Raw genomic sequence first — 22,022 nt, 5'->3', positions numbered from 1 at the left:
AAGGAGGCGGTAGCACCTATTTGTTCCATGTGGAGGAGGAAAAGGATGAGGGGATTACTGTGTCATTGGATAACATACCAATTGTACAGGATTTCCCGGATGTATTTCAGGAGATTCCAGGGTTGCCACCTAGTCGCGAGATCGATTTTGTGATAGACTTAGCTCCAGGCACTGTGCCTATTGCTAGGGCACCCTATAGGATGGCACCGGTAGAGATGAGAGAGCTGAGGGATCAGATTCAGCAGTTACTTAGCCAGGGTTTTATTCGTAGGAGTACATCACCTTGGGGAGCACCAGTTCTGTTTGTGAAGAAGAAGGATGGTTCGCTTCGTCTATGTATAGATTACAGGGAGTTGAACAAGGTTACGATTCGTAACAAGTATCCTTTGCCCAGGATTGATGACTTGTTTGATCAGTTAAGGGGAGCCACATATTTCTCCAAGATTGATCTGCGTTCTGGGTATCATCAGCTGAGAGTTAGGGAGCAGGATGTTCCTAAGACAGCGTTTCTCACGAGATATGGTTCTTATGAGTTTCGTGTTATGCCGTTTGGGACGACTAATGCACCTGCAGTGTTCATGGACTTAATGAATAGAGTCTTCCGGGCTTATTTGGATCAATTTGTTATTGTCTTTATTGATGACATCTTGATCTATTCTCGGTCGGAGGACGATCATGCTAGACATCTTCACATAGTCTTGCAGACGCTTCGTGAACACCAGTTGTATGCCAAGTTCGAGAAGTGTGAATTTTGGCAGCGGGAAGTGAAATTTCTGGGTCACGTGGTGTCAGAAAAGGGGATCGCAGTGGATCCGGCCAAGGTTTCGGCGGTGGTTGAGTGGGGACAGCCTACATCACCTACAGAGATTCGGAGTTTTCTCGGTCTGGCAGGATATTACAGGAGATTCATCCAGGGGTTCTCCAAGATAACAGGACCACTCACTCATCTAACCAAGAAGGGTGTACAGTTCGTGTGGGATGAGCACTGTCAGCGGGCTTTTGATGAGCTGAAAAGGAAGTTGACTTCTGCACCGGTTCTGGCTACTCCGCAAAGCGGGATAGAGTATCTTGTTTACACGGATGCATCATTGCAGGGTCTTAGATGTGTATTGATGCAGGAGGAGCGACCAATTTCTTATGGATCTCGGAAACTTAAGCCTCATGAGCTTAATTATCCGACACATGATTTGGAATTGGCAGCAGTGGTTTTTGCCTTGCGTATTTGGAGGCATTATCTGTTGGGGGAGTCTTTCAGATTATTCAGTGATCACAAGAGTCTGCAGTACTTGTTCACTCAGCGGGAGCTGAATATGAGACAGCGCAGATGGTTGGAGTTTGTAAAAGACTATCATTTTTCCATACAGTACCATCCAGGGAAAGCGAATGTGGTGGCGGATGCCCTTAGTCGCCGACCTGTTGGTAGTCTTTCTGCTCTATTCACTACTGAGTGGAATGCTTTGAAGAATGTAGATGAGTTGTCAGATGCTTTTATGGCTTGCATGGTGGTTACACCTTCCATCATTCGCAAGGTTTTACGAGCACAACTCACTGATCAGCAATGTGTCGACCAGGTCACAGAGATAGCTTCCGGAGAGGTTCCATTCTACTATGTTGGGGCTGATGGAGGTTTAAGGTACAAGGGACGGTTAGTGGTACCTTCTGCTGATAATTTGAGGAAGGATGTGATGACTGAGACTCATCACTCTGAGTTCTCTGTTCATCCAGGAGGCGATAAGATGTATCAAGATATGAAACGGCAATTTTGGTGGGCAGGTATGAAGAGGGACATTGCTCTTTTTGTTTCTCAGTGTAGTACTTGTCAGATGGTTAAGATTGATCATCAGAGGCCGCCAGGAGCTTTACAGTCACTACCAATTCCGGAGTGGAAATGGGAGAGCATATCTATGGATTTTGTGGAAGGGTTGCCAAATTCTTTCAAGGGGCATAATTCCATATGGGTCATTGTGGATAGGTTGACCAAGTCAGCTCATTTCTTGCCTATTTGCACTGACTACACTTCGGAGCAGTTGGCGAGGCTTTACATTTCAGAGATTGTGAAGCTACATGGCATTCCATTGTCTATTATATCGGACAGGGATTCGAGCTTTGTATCGGGATTTTGGAAGAGTTTTCAGCAGGCTTTAGGTACGGAGTTACACCTTAGTACTACTTATCATCCTCAGACTGATGGACAGACTGAGAGGGTGAATCAGATTATGGAAGATATGCTTCGGTCGTGTGTTCTGGATTTCAAGGGCCACTGGGAGGAATATTTGCCACTTGTGGAGTTTGCTTATAACAATAGTTTCCAGAAGACTATTGGGATGGCACCTTTTGAGGCGTTATACGGTCGACCGTGTCGATCACCTGTTTGTTGGATGGAGGTTGGAGAGAACCGATTCTTAGGTCCTGAGTTCATCAAGGATACCTCTGAAAAGATTGCTCTTATTCGAGATCGCATGCGTACTGCCCAAAGTAGGCAGAAGAGCTATGCTGATCGTCGCACTCGTGCTTTGGAGTTTTAGGTTGGGGATCAGGTTCTTCTTAAAGTATCTCCTATGAAGGGTGTTATGCGTTTTGGGAAGAAAGGGAAGTTGTCTCCGCGGTTTGTCGGTCCATTCATGATTACGGATCGCGTTGGAGCTGTCGCTTATCGGTTGGCACTTCCAGATACTTTGGATCGCGTTCACAACGTGTTTCATGTTTCCATGTTGCGGAAATTTCTGCGAGATGAGGATCGATATCAGCATATCGATGTTGGGGAAATTGAGTTGCAACCAGATGCAACTTATTTAGAGCCACCGTGTCGTATTGTCGACCGACGAGATCAGATTCTTCGTAATAAGGTTATTCCTTTGGTTCGTGTTCAGTGGAGTCATCACAATGAGGCTGAGTCTACTTGGGAACGGGAAGATGTCATTCGCTCGCAGTTTCCTGAAATTTTGGAAGAAGGTAAGAGCGAATTCCGAGGACGGAATTCCTTTTGTTAGGGGGGAAGAATGTAATACCCCTAATTTTAAAAGGATAGTCTCGGTAATTTGTTTAATTGTTTTCTGTTCATTAATTATTTTTGGTTCATTAATGGTAGGTAATTTGTTTAATTGTTTTCTGTTCATTAATTATTTTTGGTTCATTAATGGTTTTGAATTATATTTTAATTGTTTTCTGTTCATTAATTATTTTTGGTTCATTAATGGTTTTGAATTATATTTTAATTGACTTTTTAATGATTTGATTTAGTTGACTTATTTGTGTTATTTGAGTTAATGAGTTAGTTTATTTGTTTTCTTTGGGTTAATTAATTATTTGAATTATTTACAGTAATTGTGATTATTTAAGTTAATTGTTTTAATTATTTATTTGGCTTTAATTCTCTGTAAATTGTATGTTATTTTCTGTTTTACGGTTAACTTGGAATTTTTATTTGTTTCGTTAATTGAATTAGTAGTTAACTTGGAATTTTTATTGTTGACTTAGTAATTACATGTTTTAATTTGTGACTAGGTATAAAAGTGTGGTTAGGGTTTTAGTTCTGTTTAGGTTTAGGTTTATTTAAGGAGCCGACAAGGTTTATAACCTAGGTTGAGTTATGGGCCTCGTTTCAGACTGTAGGTATAATTGGATTTAGGGTTTTGGTTGCCTATATATATATAAGATAAGTCTGCTTAGGGAACAAAATAATACAACCAAAACACATCTGTGGAATTAGAAACGAGGAACAGAGGAAGTTGCAGTAGGAGTCGCCGGCGAGTGTAGACGACAACGTAGAGATTTTAACAAAAATCTCACAAGGCAAGTTCTAACCGTACTCTCTCCCTTATACTCGTGTTCTTTGCATACTCAATGGTTCCAGGATGAATTACAGGTTTAAAAATAAAAGACGTTGTCTGTGTCATGCTTAGAGTGTAGCTGAAACTGAATTTGGTTTAAAACTTGTAAACTGTTTAACTTTGAACTGTCTTATTTAATTCTTGGTTTAATCCATATTAGTAGCATAATAAGGACTGAGTTAAGGACTGGAATCTTCTAGGATTAATTGAAACTCTCTGAAACCTTCTACTCTGAAGTGTCGGAGGCGTAAACGGCGACCGGAGAGGAGAACACGAAGAAGAGGAGGGGGAGAGCCGGCTCCTATTGGATTGGAGCCGGCTCCCCTTGGACTGGAGGCGGCTCCCATGGTCTAGGAGCCGGCTCCAGGGCCATTGGAGGCGGCTCCAATATTCTGGAGCTGGCTCCTGGTTGTTTATGCGTGAGTTTTGATTCTGTGGGTTGTTTTTCCAAATTTTTTCAGTGATTAGGCTTCCTAGTGATTGTTTTAATGTGTTTATTGGTGAATGAATACTGTAATGGGTGATTTAGGAGTGGTCTAGGGTAAACATAAATATGCAAAGACCAGATTATATAAAATTGGACACAAAGCGTTAACCATTATGATTACATGGAGTTAATTACGAAGGTCTTGTAGACTGTGTAGATTTGGAGTTTCTAATTTCTTAATTATATTAGAAATTTTCTGTGAGAGCTTGTCCACTTGAATTATATGTTCATGACAATAGAAACTATGCTAAAAATTTATATTTCACTGAGAATTAGTTGGTGATTAAATTTAACGGTTAGTGCGGCAAGTTGTTGGACAGGAAACTATAAGCGTAATAGATTATTTATATTTATTCTGCATGCTATAGATGTGAGTGGAAAAATATCTATTTAGGCTCTGTTAATTCTATGGAAACTGGGAATAGGTCATCATTATAAATAAAGCCCTGTATGATCAAATTATGGATTTTGAATTGGTTTGCTTAAGCATGTTTGTTAATCTGTTCTAAAATGTTTAGTTTGGAACTGTTGGTATTGACATTTATATGGTCATTATTTTGTCAACTGTGAATGTAAATAAGCAGGTTGGTTATCTATGTCAATATGCATAGTAAGGAGTAGTTAACATTGATATTTATATTTTCAATGTGAATCAATTATTGGTATTTTTAAGAATGATTGCTAATGCATTCTCTTGTGTTTAGTATGGAATTGTTGATATTGCTATTATAATTATCGATGCTATATCAACTATTGGACGGATTGGATTGTATGTACCGGTATGGGACGGTGACATACTGGGTTTGGATTAGCTCAAATTACTAAGTCCTACCTATTTTGGAGTAAGGGCACGGGTTATAAACTACAATCCTCCTTATATATATAAGTCGGTACGGTTGGCTACGCCGAGTGACTTACTGGATTTCTTGTGGATGGATAGAAACGGAGTTTAGATATATTTTTATGTTACCGTGTCATGAGCTTGAGTCTCAGTGTCGACGGTTAGGGTGCGTATATGCAGTTGGATGTGTAGCTGACTGTGAAGGTTGAGGTATACCCTGTTTAGGTTTAGGTACTCATACCCACTCAGGTGCGTATTGTGTGATGCCTTCTATCCAGGTTGAGACCCCCTTCATGGCCTAGCGAGAGTCCAGTAGTGTGGATATATTTATGTACGGATTATTAGTTATTGTTGAGCTATTTAGTATGTACATGCGTATCGAGTCTCTGCTTGGATTGTAGTAGGTTAGAACTTGTTCGTGGGCCTGACCCACTCCTATTTTTCAGGTGTATGTCAGTTCCAGGCTTGAGCTTGTTCGTGCAGAGCAGAGACGATCTTCCATTCTACCGAAGATGTAGGGTTTCTTTCCAGATCTTGGATTTGGGTTTTATCTTTTATTTTACTTTCAATTAGTGTGAGACTTTTATTAGGGGTCCACTAGAGATGGATTCCCGAGTTGTTCAAATTATGGATATTTGGTTTATCAAATTTAAGTATTTAATTATTTAAGGATTATCTTTTAGTTCTTTTCAGCTTTAAACTTTCATTTCTTAATTCATTTTGTATTCTGTGTTCGCTATAAAATATTAATTGTTTGATACTCCCTCGGGTTTGGGCCTGGGCCTGGGCCTGATCAACCCGTGTCTCGGATCCGAGGGGTATCACACTTCACCCTATGACCCTGCTGGCCACACCCAAAACACCCACCAGACGCCACTTAAATCTAAGTACACTGGGATTTGTGATGCCCTGATTGTCCACACTTGAAACAAATCACTTGAATTACCTAAGCCTAAGTGCACTGGGACTTATAGTGTCCCAGCTGTCTACATCTAAAACAAGTAACATTCGGTCTAGAAAACCCCATGGACACTGAAGCTATGAGTGCGGATCTGACTGACTGCTGTCCTCTAAAACCTGACTGCTCATGCTTCTGCTTCTTACTTGATTGACCCTCGGAGAAAGCACTCATACCTCTGTTATGCTTGTATAATTCCCTGATAACCTTGCTGTCCTTGCTTTCAGCCTCAACCATTAAGGCTTTTCTCATTGCCTTTGCATACTCTGTCGGTTTTGAGGCAGCTACAATTGGCCTGATGGTAAGATTGAGGCCATCGACAAATTTCTTTATTTTCCCTTCCTCATCATTGGCAATCCTCGGTGCAAACCTCAAAAGCGATGTGAACTTGTTCTCATATTCAGTGACTGTCATACTTCCTTGCTTCAACCCATCAAACTCCTTCTTTAGCTCTCTTCACTTGGACGCCAGAATATACTTTTCATAGTACAACTTCTTGAAAGTGCCATATGTCATGGTGTCTAAATTATGGGGGTGAAAAATGGTCTTCCACCAAATCTCAGCATCCCTAACAAAATTATAGGTCGCCAATATAATCTTCAACTTATCCGTCGCTAAATTCATGACGCTGAGATGCTTCTCCACCCTATCCATGAAACTGTCCATAACAAGCGGATCTGGACTGCCTTCAAACAAAGTTGGCATCAATTTCACAAACTTAGCAATGTGGTAAAGAGTATCATCTAACTCATTTGTCTTTGGAGGTGGTGGTGGTGGTGTCGGTGGTGACATAACCTGCGATGATGACGCACCTGCTGGTCGGAATGCATTAAAAAGAGCTGCCTAAGCGACCACCCTCAACTGCTCCTCATTTATCTGAAAAGGTGGATCAACGGTTCCCCTCGCTTGTCCCCCTCTTGGTGGGACCAAATCACGGAATAAGATATCTTCTTCAACTTGCTCCTGATCCCTTTCCATGGGATTGGAGCTAGAACTTTCCCCAGAATCTCTTCGTGGTGGCATAACACTATAAAATGAGAGAACGGATAAAAAACGATGACACTACAATACACATGAGAACGGAGTCCTCACATAAAAAACTCTACAGGAAATGACGAGACTTAAACACTTTCCATACTCCTATAACACCCAACTGATAATGAGTATGATCATGCTAACATTTGATATCAACTTTAACAATTAACACGTAATCACATAAGCAGGTAAGCAAATAAACAAGTAGGTATGCTTCTCAAACAATTTAACACCTTTCACATAAGCAAATAGATATGCAATTCAATTTCCCCATGCAACCCTAGGTAGGCCTCTACCCATTGTCCTAACGGTATTTGAACCATCGCTCTAATACTAATTTTGTAACTACCCGAACCTGTGGATCCGGATCATTGACCGGGTTCTTACCTGAACCCATAACCAATAAGGGTACAATGGTCTTTTCCATGTTCATGGGTACTATTCAATTTATTACATGGCTTAGGACACTCTAAAATTCACAACTCAAGAGGAGAGGGTCAACATACTGGTTAAAGGGGAAGGGTCAACCGGCTGATGGCCCTTGGTCGGCCGGTTAAAACTACATGGTTGGTCGGCAGAAACAATTCTCAAAATGCAAGCTCTTGGGACTTTGCTATAGTGGTTAATCGGTCGACTGGAAATGGGGGTTCGGCCGGCTGATGTAGGAATGTTGGTCAACTGGTAGCTCTTGTCAGCCGGCCGACAGGCCCTGGGAACCTGCTAAATGCAACTTGATAGTCCAAAAATCTTAACCCTTTTTCGAGCCATACCTAGTATTCATTCAATCCCTAATTCACGGCAACAATGCATGATTATATACAACTAAAGATGTCAATATCTTGCACAATATGTATTACCATTTCCCATTTATTATAATATATCAATATGGTTCCAAAATTTACATCAAACCATCATCAAATATTATGTTCCCATTACATGGCCATGCTATACAAAATGTATACATTCACAAAATAGGACTCTACAAAAGAGTGGGTATAAGAACACAAAAGATAGTAAAAAGTTGCCGAGTCCTTGAACTAAGTTTGTGGTGGACCGTCATCCGCCACTTCCTTCCCAAGCCCTGAAAAATGTTAAATAACAACGAGGTGAGCCTAAGCTCAGTAGGTGGTGCCTAAGACATACTTTTTATGATCTCGTGAATCCACATAAGAAATAGGTAAGAGAGAAAACGGGATCATGATATAGGGGTTACATGGCAACACTTACAATAACCAGTATATGATAATTGTCATCCAAACACATACACACCATATAGTCTAATGAAGTGTAATGTCATGCATACGTCGCTCCCCATACCCGAAACATTTTCGTTTCAACTTCCAAAACATTAGTGTAATCCGACCCAAGGCACTTCTAAGGCGTCACCAATAGAGGGTTGACTAACTATCCACGACTACAAGGCACCTCCTAGGCATCCGGTTTTCGCAACACTTTTCAAAATCTTTTTCCAAAATCTTTTCATTTGCTTTTAAAATCATTTTTCCCTTTTTCCTTTCCCAATGGATGCATAAATGTCTCATGCTTCTAATTATTAATTCCACTATTGAATATCACATATGCTTGCAAGTTAAATTTCTAAAACAAGTACTTCGTGCCTTTATTTAACATTGATCGAGCATATAAGCTTATAAAAAGTAAAACCCATTTCACATAGGCATGCTATTACACAATTTAACAACTAGCACGTAATCTCATATTTTCTATATACCACATAAGCAACTAGCAAGAATTCAAGCTAATTAAGCATGCAAATCAACAATTTGTAGAAATTTAACTCACAAAAGTATAAGAAAACATGTATTAGAGACCTCTACTTCAAAATTGAAGAAAAGTCCCAGATTCACCTCAAACCCTAGGATTTTGAGATCCCCAAATTGGTGGCCAAATGGAGATTGGCTCCGATCAAAACTTAGATCTCGGCGTGCTCTTCAATTTGCCGCAAACAGCATAAAAAATCTCTCAATAATGAGAGAGAAACCATGATTCAAAGCTTTAAGTAAAAAGAAAAAGAAAAAGAGAGAGAGAGAGAGAGTTTGTGGACGGGAGAGAGAGAAAGAGAAATGAAAAGTGAGGCCAAATATTGGCCTCTTACCCCTTTTCTAAAAAAAAAATATGGGCCATACCTTTTTAAATAAAATTTTCTTTTTATTCTTTTATTTATTTATTTATTTTTTTCACACCACACCACCATATATATATATATACACACACATATAATAAATTACAACCATACATAACGCATTATATAATCAAATGTGATGCAAATGAACCCTACCATAAGCTCCGCACACGACAGTTTCGATAGCGGGTCCCACACGGAACCGTTCGGTCCGAAAAAAATGAAAAAATGACGAACCTTGCATTTTAAATAGTCCTGAACTCATTGAAATGCCCCAATCCACTCTCAGACACAACCAGCACACTCGACAGTGTCCAACACGTAAAACGAGAAAAGACGAAAATGCCCTTACGTAAAACAAAAAATTCTAGAAAAATAAAAAATGACGAAGTTCAGAAATATTACACGTCTCACCCTGGATACTGCACTATGCTATACACAATCATTCGAAAGTCGTGCCCCAAGCACTATGCCCTAAAAAAAGGGGAAAACTGAAGCAACAATGCACCGAATAGCTCGATCCATGAGCTAAAGACCTACGCCATTCGTTCGATAAGAACTGGCACCCAAATAACCCTGGGGCAACCGAGCTCCTCGCCTACTCAGGTCAAAACTCACACAACTAGTTATGCCGTGACAAGTACTCTACTATACTAGCAACCATCCTGTGCTCGACCACATACTCTTATACATGCATACATATGTATATAATAACCTTAACATATACTTGGCACAACTGTGTCCTATCCCATCAATTTAAACAACGAGTTCATTAAATCATTATATGAAAATAAACTTCCCGTTCATCATTATCATCTTTTCACAATTAACATGTTTCAAGTCACGTATTCACTTCATTTACATATACTGACATTTAAACACGTAAGCACTTAGCAAATAGGCATGCCTTCAAAACAGTAAACATATAAGCAAATAGCAAGTAAACATGCGTCATAAAATAGTAAGCACATAAACACAAACACGTAATCAACGCAGGTCAGCATTTTACCCCTTTAGGCAAGCCACTACCCGTCGTCCGAAAGGTATTCGAACGTAACGCTCTGATACCAAATTTGTAACGACCCGAACCCGGAGGTTTGAATCATTTACCGAGTTCTTACCCGAACCCGAGGTCATCTATGGGATTACCGTCATTTCTTATGTCAATGCATAAGATATATATATATATATACGTTATCTCAAGACTCATAATACTTCATATCCCTAACATTACAGAAAATTCACAAATGCAGGTAGAATGGCAGTGGTGTCTAAGTTCGTGGATACAAGTCAAACGTCCATACTCCATCCTATGGTAGCTCCATGGCGGCATGAGAGAAGGATTGGCTAACTGTCCCTGACCACAAGGCAACTCCAGGGCGTCATTTGGGGCCCAATTAACTCAACCACGCTAGGACAGTCTCCCTAGTTCCCTCTAGGTCACAAAATTATTAAAATAAGGGGTGAGCTCAACAGTTTAGTAGGTAATGCCTAAAACACCAGTTTTGGACTCCCTTGAGCCAACAACCAAAGAAGTTGGGGTCATGCAATTGGAGTTCGTACAACATTTATAGCATAACAATCAATACACGCTGTCACATATCACAATTCTTCAAAATCATGCACAGGATATGAAGTGTGATGCATTCCATCCCAAACCTAGTCTATACCGACCCAACATTCACTTTTCTAAAACCCGCTAACTGACTTTACCGAGGTGAGATTGATAGCTATCCCCGGTTCCAATTCTGGCAAAGCATGGCAACCGTTAAAAAGCCTAATATCAACTTTTTCACGCCCTACATCGAGCTGCGCTCCCTCTAGGTCAAGCTAGCCCCGAACTCGTGAAATCCTGTTCATTTCTAAATCATTTCCTCACAATCCTTTCCAAACACATTTCTTTTTAAAAAAAGAAAAAAAAAATCATTTCAACCTCAGTTTTCCCAAACTATGCCCATGCCATGAATGGAATTATACATGAATGAAATTGACATACACATGCTTGCATTTTATCAATTTAGCCATACATACTCATCATCGTCATCATGTATATACATATAACCTCAAGAAAATATTTCTATGTAAGACAAGCTATTTAAACACCTTTGCAACCAAGCACATATATATATACATACACAATCAACATCATCTAGAGCATGATTTGCCACATAAACACATAATTAACTTTTAAAATTTCAAATTTATCATTTTAATTATGCTTAATAAGAAATCAAGTAAATGAACACAACTAAAGTCAAAACTTAATGGTTTAGACACCTCTACCTCAAAAGTAGCCAAAACGCATTCCTGGTTGGAAAAGTCAACACCGGTTAACGCAGTCAATGCCGGTCAACAAAAGTAAACGCCGGTCAACGGCGACGGAACGAAAAATTGTTCGATGAGAACGTAGCCGACGACGAGGGGATTCTACTATTCCAAAGGCTTAGCTCCGGAATCCGACTTCAAGTGGCCCAAAACCCCATCTGAAGCCTTAAATCCAAAAATTTCAAAATTTCGTAAAATAATCACCACTCCTCCAAAAATTAAATTCTTTAACTACGTGATAGAGAACGACGAGAGGAACGTTTTCCGTCAAGGAACAAAGACCGAAAACCGACCAATTGGCCAAAAAATGGAGGAGAAAAATGAGGCATAAAAGAAAAAGAAAAAATAAAATAAAAGGGAGAGAGAGATTACAGTATGAGAGAGGATGAGAAGTCTGATCAACGGCCATTTGAAATAAGTATCATGGTGGGTCCCACAATTAATAAAAAAAATCTCATTTAATAACTTATATATATATATATATATATATATAAATCACTTTGCAACCACACAATAATTCTATAATGAAATAAATATGCACAAATTAATGATGTACACAATAATTATACAATAGAATAAATATGCACAAAATAACGATGTGCAAAACACCATGGACGCAAAACACAATCCCCGTGTACAACAATACCGGCAGTGGGTCCTACCTGGGTCATTTTGGTCTGAAAAATTAAAAAATGTCGAAATGACAACCAATGCATTTACAAGAGTTCTGAACTTAGGGAAATGTTCCAACCAACTATTGTAATGCATTTTAAAGAGTTTGAACTTAAAGAAATGTTCCAACCAACTTCTGCAACTCACCCGCTACACCCCACGATGTTCAACACGCAACACTGGACAGAACGAAAATAACCTTAAAAAATCTGAAAAATTCCGGAAAAAAAAAAAACAGGATAATTACAGACTTCCCCTCAATTTGATGGTAATCATCGCGAATATTTGAATTGATGCGAGTGATATTGAGGAACTAGTTCCGACCAAGACAGAGTATTGAAATTCAGTGAAAACCGGAATTTGAGAGTCAAGTCAGTGAATTGGGGAATAAATCCCACATCGTTCAATAGTGAATTCCAATCCGATCCAGAAGACCCAGTTGATTTGGTGTCAATTTGGTGGTGGTGAAGGTTGTGGGGTGGGAATGGTGGCGGGTGGTTGTGAGGGCGATGATGGTAGCGGTGGTGCCACAGACTGGTTGTGGGGCGGCGCTGCTGGTGGTATATATATATATATAGCTAGACACACACACATATATATGGATTATCCAAGACTTGCAGTTGACTTGGAAAATGTTATGGAAGCTTGCAGGAGAGCCAAACACACTCCAATAAAGTGGACCAGCACTAGAAATACTTGACTTAAGACTCTCTCTCTCCCTTTTAAGTCAAATGGAAGTGTTCAAAATAGTCATTTTATGAAATTTCCATGCTGATATAGAATTTTTTTTGCAGTTCATGGTCTATAGAGTTGCTCATTGCTTGAGAGTTGAACTGATGGGGAGAATTTTAGTTCCTTACCTAATTTTCGCTATCAGTATCATAACACCAGAATTTTCTTGTAATGGTGATGTCAATTTCACAAATTGTTTGGAATCAAACCGTGAAGCTCTCATTGGATTCAAAAATGGTGCCGAGAACAGACTTTCATCACGGCGTGGAAGCAATTGTTGTCAGTGGCCGGGGATCAGGTGTGATAACAGAAGTGGAGCTGTCACTGTAATCGATCTTCACAACCCATTTCCATCATGTGATTACTACTGGTTTTATCTATCGTGTTTTGATTCTCCAACCAGGTATGGATTTTGGAACTTTACTGGAGAGATTAGACCTTCATTGCTTAAACTCGAGTCCTTGACATACTTAGACTGGAGTTACAATACATTTCAGGACATTCCAATTCCTGAATTCTTTGGTTCTTTGAAAAATTTGCGATATCTAAACCTGTCAAATGCAGGGTTTAGTGGCATAATTCCTCCCAATTTGGGAAACCTTTCTAGGTTGAAATATCTTGATGTTTCTTCTGAACCCTACCTTGTAAGTATTGATAATCTTCATTGGATGACTGGCCTAGTTTCACTAAAGCATCTTGAGATGAACGGAGTTGATCTATCTTTGGTGGGTTCAAGCTGGGTAGAGGTGCTAAATGTACTCCCGTTTTTAACTGAGTTACATCTTTCAGAATGCAGGCTTTCTGGTTCTATTTCATCTCTTAATTTCACTGCACTTGAAGTTGTAGATCTTAGTGGTAACAGCTTCAACTCCAAGTTCCCTGATTTGCTTGCAAATCTCACCAGTCTTGTACATGTCGACATGAGTAGTAGCGCCTTGCATGGAAGAATTCCGCTTGGTCTCAGTGAGCTTCCAAGCTTACGTTACTTGAACCTTGGAAGCAACTTCCTTAGTGCCAGCTGCTTTAAACTGGTCAGGGGAAGCTGGAGAAAAATAGAGGTGTTATCAATTTTGCCTCTACTATATTACATGGGAAACTTCCTTCCTCCATTGGGAACTTGACATTTCTCACTGACTTTGTTCTGTCTTCTAATTATGTAGAGGGTGGAATCCCCAGCTCCATTGGTAGACTTTACAGTTTTGGGCAGCTTTCTAATTTGTCTGTCTTGGATGTTTCTTCCAATCATTTGACTGGCACCATCTCCGAGGAGCATTTTGCAAAGCTAAGCAAGCTGGATACCTTGTTCTTATCCTCAAATTCCTTCATTTTGGATGTCAGTTCCAATTGGGTTCCCCCATTCCAACTTTACAGTCTTGAAATGGGTTCATGTCACTTGGGTCCTTCATTTCCAGCTTGGATTAAATCTCAAAAGAATCTCATGAACCTTGATTTGTCAAATGCTAGCATTTCAGGTTCTATACCAACCTGGTTTTGGGATATCTCTTCTAATCTACACCGGTTAAATGTTTCCCACAATCAGTTAAGCGGCCAGCTTCCAAATCCTTTAAATGTATCTCGCATTTGGGATCTCGGTTTAAGCTCCAACTTCTTTGAAGGACCAATTCCTCTTCCTATTCACCAGACAATCAATTTTCTGGTCCAATCCCTCAGAATGTTTTTGAAGGCGCGACAAACTTGGCCCTTCTCTCTATTTCCAATAACCAACTAACAGGGAAAATACCTTCCATCGAAGGAGTAGTGCCCCTCCTTTACGTCATTGATCTTTCTGGGAATAACTTAACAGAGAGTATTCCTTCAAGCATTGGGAACTGTATTAGCCTAAAGGCTTTAGACCTCAGAAACAACAGTTTGTCTGGGATGATTCCAAGTACTTTGGGTCAGTTGGAACTACTTCAATCATTGCATCTAAACGACAACATGTTTTCAGGAGAAATCCCCTCTTCTTTCATGAACTTATCAAGTTTAGAGACTCTGGATCTTGGAAACAACAGGTTATCTGGTAATATCCCAACATGGTTAGGAGTTGGTTTTGCTAACCTTAGAATTCTTAAGTTGAGGTCAAATGCATTTTCCGGTGGAATTCCCGCTAATCTTTCACATTTAAGTTCTCTGCAAGTCCTTGACCTTGCTCAAAACAATTTTACTGGTAGCATTCCAATCAGCCTTGGTGACCTGAAAGCTATGGCACAAGAGCGCAAAGAAGATTTACGTCTGTTATATGGGCTGTACAGTGACCGGTACTACGAAGAAAGCTTGGTTGTGAATATAAGAGGGGGAACTCTAACATACACCAAGACTCTGTCCCTGGTGACCTCCATAGACCTGTCTGGAAATAATTTAAGTGGGGAGTTTCCTGTGGATATAACAAAATTGACGGGTCTTGTGGCCTTGAACTTGTCAAGTAACCAAATCAGTGGCCGAATTCCTGAAAACATTTCAAGTTTGCGTCAATTATCATCTCTTGATCTGTCAAGTAATAAGCTCTCGGGTGCAATTCTTCCAACCATGCCGTCATTAACATTTTTGGGTTATCTGAATCTATCGGATAATAACTTCTCAGGTAGGATACCATATACGGGGCAGATGACGACTTTTAGTGAGTCTGCTTATGCTGCAAATCCTAGTCTCTGTGGACCTCCCCTTGTTGCTAAATGCCGAGGTGAGGATTCAGATCATTCAAAGACTCTTGAGAATGACGATGGCAATAGTTTCATTGACAAATGGTTTTACTTGAGTGTTGGCTTGGGATTTGCTGTTGGACTTCTGGCTCCTTACTTGATCATAGCAACAAGAAAATCTTGGAGCCATGCATACTTTAGTTTCGTGGACAAAATCGCATACCGATTACCATGCGTGAGAAACAGAAGAGTAATTTGCAAATGGTAGCAATTCACAAATGGTACGCTTTCTTTTCAGTTCTGTAATTACTTGTATCATAAAAGCTTAGGATGGAAGTGAATTTCATTACTATGTAGAAATTTCATAAATCTGCAACGTACATGGGCTTTTGTTTTAAGAAAACTATACTGCATTTGTGTTGTTACCTTCAATTTGCTGTTAGGATCATTTCAAATTTTACCTTAAATTTGCTGTTAGGATCATTTCAAATTTTACTTGTGCCACAGAAAAATAGTATCTCCTTTAATTGAAAGTAAAAAAACTATTTTATTAAACAAATAAGTTTTCAAAAGTTGTTAAAGATGATTTGATTTCAAGTGAATTTTTCCCGTAGAAAGGATGTAACCTTTCACCCTTCCCAAACATGTTCCAACACTTTAAACCTTTAATTACATGCTCTTTTAACATGTTGAAGCACTGTTGTGAGATTCACATGTACTACTCGCGAGTGCACGAATCTATGCAGATAGGGTTTACTTGTAAGGGTGTCGTACCCAAGGGACTTGTGTAAAATAAGTTTGTCAACAGATATTTTAAATTCCAAATTAACTTAAAAGTAGGATAATCGAATTGTGACGATTTATTCTAAATTAACTAAATAGAAAATAAAATAAACTAAAGAACAATGATTAGATAAGATGTAAAAAATAGAGAAGAGAAAATTAGGGGTATGACTTCACCACTAACATTGCACCACCAGTTAATTGCATTAATTTATTGGAGATATATCATATAACATGCACAGGAATTAATCATGGCTACAAACACATATTAATTCAGTTAGAAAATAATATAATTTAAAGCTAAGCATTGACTATATTCGAGTAGTATAAACCATCTACCTATCTACTTTACTCTAGGGTGTAACATGGTCTATCTTTTCTAGGCATAATTCATCAAATCTCTAACATTATATTCAGAGTGTAATCATCTCATTCACAACTACAAGAAGTGAATGAGTTGTATTCAATCACAAGATTAAAATATCTAAGACAAGATAGAAAAATATTTGTAATTGAATTAAAACTCTAAAACCGATTCTTATTAAAAAGTCAATTAAAAATCCTATAGATTACACAATCATGCATGATAAAAATTGTTTCTCCAATAATTAAATATAATCAAACCAGTGTGCTAAGTTAGGGCTATATCACAACCCTAGCAAAGCGTTTAGCCAAGTATGACTGGAGTGGAATTCTTCATGGTTGAGGAAGACATCTTCACCGCCATGGATCGATCTCTTCTGAATGCTCTCCTCTGATCTCAGCCTCAAGCTCCTCTGTATATCCTTCAATGTTGTAGAGAACTCCCTTTAAATAATAAATATCAGCCATAAAGTTCTCTTTTTCATATAGAAGACATACATAGAAATTCTGTCAAATAAGGACTCCAAAATTCGTGCAGACTCCCAGGCCAATTTTGATAAGGTAAACAGCTATATTAAGGAATCCTCATGAAATACAAAATTGTAACTCTTCGAATTTCCTTTCAACTTATGCGAGAATTTAGCTGTTTTGACACTCGATAAGAGAGATACAGCCAGATTACCAAAACGGATTCAAGTTACCAACTTTGGTTAAAGTTTCCTTTTTGGAGAAGGATTTTCCTTTTCTTTTTCTTTTTCTTTTCATTCTCATCAACTTGTGTCTTCTTTTGGACTATTTTCTAAGTATAATTAAACTTAGATCTTCAATATTGCTCGGTCCCACGGAATGTCATCTTTTAAAGCTCAGAATCAGTGGTCTTGACTGATTTTACAATTAAAACCTTGAAATAAATAAAAACAATAAAACAATGTAAAATTACAAATTAACTATTATTAAGAGAATAAAACATGCAAGTAAAGGGGCTAAAATGTATAACATTCAGTGCGTAACAAGCACCACATTTTTTGATAGCTTAGACTATCTGAAAGGTTTGTACTGCTGCTGTACATATTATAGGAAGTCTTATTCTTTCACTCAACGACAGAAAACAACTCCTTTAAATCCTTAATTTAGATTAGATGATCTTACTGCATTGCTCTTAGTTCTTAATTACTATTTTATAACTAGATAAATATGTGATTGACTGCTTGTTTTTCTTCAATATTTGATGATTTTGAGGATAAGACTTTTTGTGTATGAATATTGATTGCTGGCATAATTAAGATTTGATGATGATGAATGCAAATTTGACGATTTCTTTCAAAATTATGTGAAACACAAGGTGAAAATGCATGGCGTGGAATGGCTGAGATCAAGATCTCTGGATATGTGGCGCCTGGACCTGAATGTGGATGGATTGTTGCTGTGAAGTTCATGGTTGCCCCAGCAAAGGCTCCTTACTGATTTATCATTATAAATGAGATAAGAAAAACTTTTCTTAAAATCATACTCTTTTTCTTTTTCTTTTTTTTTTTTCAAATTAATGGGATCTATTACATGGATTCACTAAAACATCTTGAGATGAACCGAGGAGAACGTACCACTTTTAGATTATTAATTACTTTAACACTTAAAAAGAAAGAAAGAGAGTTTCTTTTTTTTTTCTACTGTATTTATGATTCATTTTATCTGTCAATGATTTTCTGGATTACTAAGAATCCGCACCACATGGACTAAACAGGGGACACTCAATTTTCGAACTGAAAATCACCTAAGGGAGAGGTGCTTGTATGGTAAACACTCACGTGAGGGGCCACAGTAGCAGTATATGATTAGAATTATAAAAAATACATAAAAATATTATGATATGTTAGTTTTTTTTTTTTTTTTTCTAAGCATAAATCTTAATAAAGATTATTACAGCATGTCTATCATGAGGACATTGTTTCAGTAAATGCAGTTTTAAATTAAAGGAAAGATCTTTATTTGTTTTTATTTTATTCTATTTTTTTGAATGATGATTTTTTTATATTTTTTTTTGACTTCTTTATACTGATTCCAATAATATTGCACCTGTTTTCTGAATCAAAAATATATGGAAAGTATTTTAATGAATTGTATGTGAAATAATACTAGAGAAGTCAAGTCAATGGTTTAATAGTTTTGAAAGTCATATAAGAATTTCTCTGTTCAAGTCTTCCCAAGAGTTTAAAGATCTCATTCTGCTAAACATAGCCATTTAGTATGCGGAACATACTCAATGTTTTACATTTTGATTCAGAATTAATCAGGAAATGAATTTCTTTTTCTTTTTTTTTTTTTCTTTTTTTTTCATTATGTAACCAGATCATACTGCTAGTTATATGGTTAGTAATTGCATTTTGTTTTCGTGGCATTCGTTTGAATTTGTATTGTCCAGTTTAAATCTACAAAAATATTTATGAAAATAGGTTAATTAAAATATTAATGAAGAAGAAACAAAAGAATGTTGGTAACAAGCAAAAAAAGGTACTAAGATTAATTACTGTTGGCCTAGGTTAGGCTAAGATAAATTGTAGAATGATACAAAAATTACTAATGGGAAAATGAAGTTAACACTTTAAAAATTACAGACGACCCCACTTTTCTTAGGTAACCATCACAAATAAATTATCTCAACTGTTTTGAAAATAATGTCCTCAAGAATTAAACAGGCATGTAATTTGAGCACATTCAATTTTAGTAATGCCCCAAAAATGTTTTAAATCAACAGTATATTTGTCATAATATTGATTCTGCCACTTGTGGTATGGACTACGTTGTCTCTGTTCTTCCTTATCCACAATGAAATTCGACATAAATTTGATAGGCATCTGAAAATCATTAATTATAAATTACAAAATGAGACCTTGAAGTGTGAATGATAGCTTATTTAAGTCTAACAATGGCACACAATTCAACTTTTTTTAAGCTCCTCGAAGAAAGATCCTCAAACAGCATATAGATTCCCAAGAAAAGGAACAAATACTAAAAGAGATTTGACATTCCAAATTCGAAATTGTAGAATATCAAAATTAACTACAAAGAAGAATTGAATTATTAAATTACACAGACTTTTCATATAATTTTTCATAATTAAAGAGACTCTTTTATGATTTTTGAAATTACATTGACATTCCCTAATAATGAAACGTTGAATGTGCTCAAATTACATGCCTGTTTAATTCTTGAAGACATTATTTTCAAACAGTTGAGATAATTTATGTGATAAAACAATAACTATTTGCCTAAAAACATATATAGTTGGTATATAGGTGTGGAGGGAAAAATCCCCCTCGAATGAAAATCATCCACGTCACTTAAAAAGAAAAGGCATAATCTCATAGCCCATCGAAGCCGAACTATGACCAAGCCCAGGCATTCAGGCAAGGTTAGTAATAGTCTAAGATAGCTAATATTAACCCCTTAGCCCGCCAAGGGTTCATCCGGCCCAATTAATATAAAGATCCAGCCCGATCAGGTTAATTGAGTCCTCCTTCATCAAGGATTCTTCATATAAGAAAATCCCGCGTAAGAGTCGTCTTGCAAGGAAAGAATTATAGAAGGAAACAAGTTTGTAAGTAAAGAAATTGTATATGGAATGAATTGGAGAACAAGCAAGACGAGTCCTATCATAATTTCACTATCTTTTTGTATATAAATAGAGGCAGAGACTTTCAATAAAGATCATCGAGCAATATACGCTTTTCTCTTAATAATTCTTGTTAATTGTTATTTTATCTTGAGTGAGTTGTATTTATTCTTTTAACTTTTTTAGTTAAGTGAATTTTTGAACCTACACTTTGGCGCCGTCTGTGGGAAAGGTATAGAAATATACTCCCACGAGAGATTCAAATCTTTTATGCTACTATGATCTGGAATGTCAATCGGAGGATCCGCAGCAGCAGCTAATCAACAGATGGAGTTAATGTAAAAGATGCGAGAAGAGTTCTTGCACCAATTCGAGACGCTTCGCCAAGCGAACGAGGCTAGCATGGCTTAGATTACATTACTTCAGCAAAGGAACGATACTCTCCAAGCAGCTATGGCGCAGATAGCACCGCAGCCACCACCAAGTTACACAGCGGGACCTCCCCCCAACCACAATATTCCTCCTGTTAACGAACCTCAAGCCAATTAGGTTTGGCCTAACGAGGTTCAGCAAGAGCAGAGGACGAGAACCGAGGTGGTCGCTTTGGGCAATCATCCTCATCGCACGCAAGACGAACAGGCCAAATCCAGCCGTAAGCTCACAGTGTGGACTAATGGCGTTCCAGATGACGTTGGTGTCCTGGAGGCCTTTGATGAGAAGAAGCTCTTGAGGATTCAGACGCCCGCCGAGATAGCCAAAGAGCATAAGGCCTTTCTGGTGATGACACCATTCACTGATCATATATATTATGTTGATAGACCAAAGAAATTCACCATGCCTTCCTTCACTCAGTTTGATGGCACAGGAGATCCTTCCCGTCACCTCGATCATTATTCGCAGAAGATGGCTCTAGACAATCACAATGATGCATTCATGTGTAAAGTCTTCCCAACTAGTCTAACGGGAGCCGCATTGGAATAGTTCAAGAATAGGCCACACAAGTCTATTCCGAACTACGAAACTTTGTGCGCCATGCTCCTAGCACAATATTGCGAAAACAAGAAGCAGAAGAAAACCATCGCTAGTCTTTTCACTATAAGGCAAAAGAGAGGAGAAACGTTACAGGATTTCCTATCCAAGTTTAACATGGAAGCCTCGGAGATAGCAGATTGTCATCCTGAGACTGCTATAGAAACATTCAAGATTGGTATAATCTAGGGAACCAAGTTCCATAACTCCCTAGTCAAATATTCCCCTCCGGACATGCAAACTCTCAATGCTAGGGCACAAATTTACATTTAACTTGAGGAGAATGTAGCCCACCGAGCACAACATGCCACCCTCGTCACTGTAGAAAATAAGCCTCGAAAAAAAGCTTCAAGTTTAAAAAGTCAAAGAAGCCAATATGCCTCAGCACCAGTCGCCCAGATACCTGAGAAGAGACAAAGACCGAGGAGAGGTTCACACCTCTTCATACCACACTGGCTCGGCTAGTCTAAAAGAACAAATAAGGCAGCCCCTGGAGCAAAGGGATTAAAGTAAACATTGTGCCTACCATAGGGATTATGGGTAAACAACTAACGGTTGCAGATCCCTTAGGCGGAAGG

General features: G+C 38.3%; 1 pseudogene; it reads left to right on the top strand.

The window, feature by feature from the left end:
* The first annotated feature begins 12,476 nt into the window (after positions 1-12,476).
* LOC132295454 (receptor-like protein EIX1) lies at positions 12,477-18,345 on the top strand (annotated as a pseudogene).
* The last annotated feature ends 3,677 nt before the right edge of the window (positions 18,346-22,022 follow it).

The sequence above is a fragment of the Cornus florida genome, unplaced genomic scaffold, assembly GCF_030987335.1.
Source record: "Cornus florida cultivar Cherokee Brave unplaced genomic scaffold, ASM3098733v1 CherokeeBrave_3.0.0_Hap2_Chr02, whole genome shotgun sequence".
In the NCBI taxonomy this organism is placed as follows: Eukaryota; Viridiplantae; Streptophyta; class Magnoliopsida; order Cornales; family Cornaceae; genus Cornus; species Cornus florida.
The sequence above is the reverse complement of the archived record's forward strand: the minus strand, read 5'-3'. Positions and strand labels throughout refer to the sequence as shown.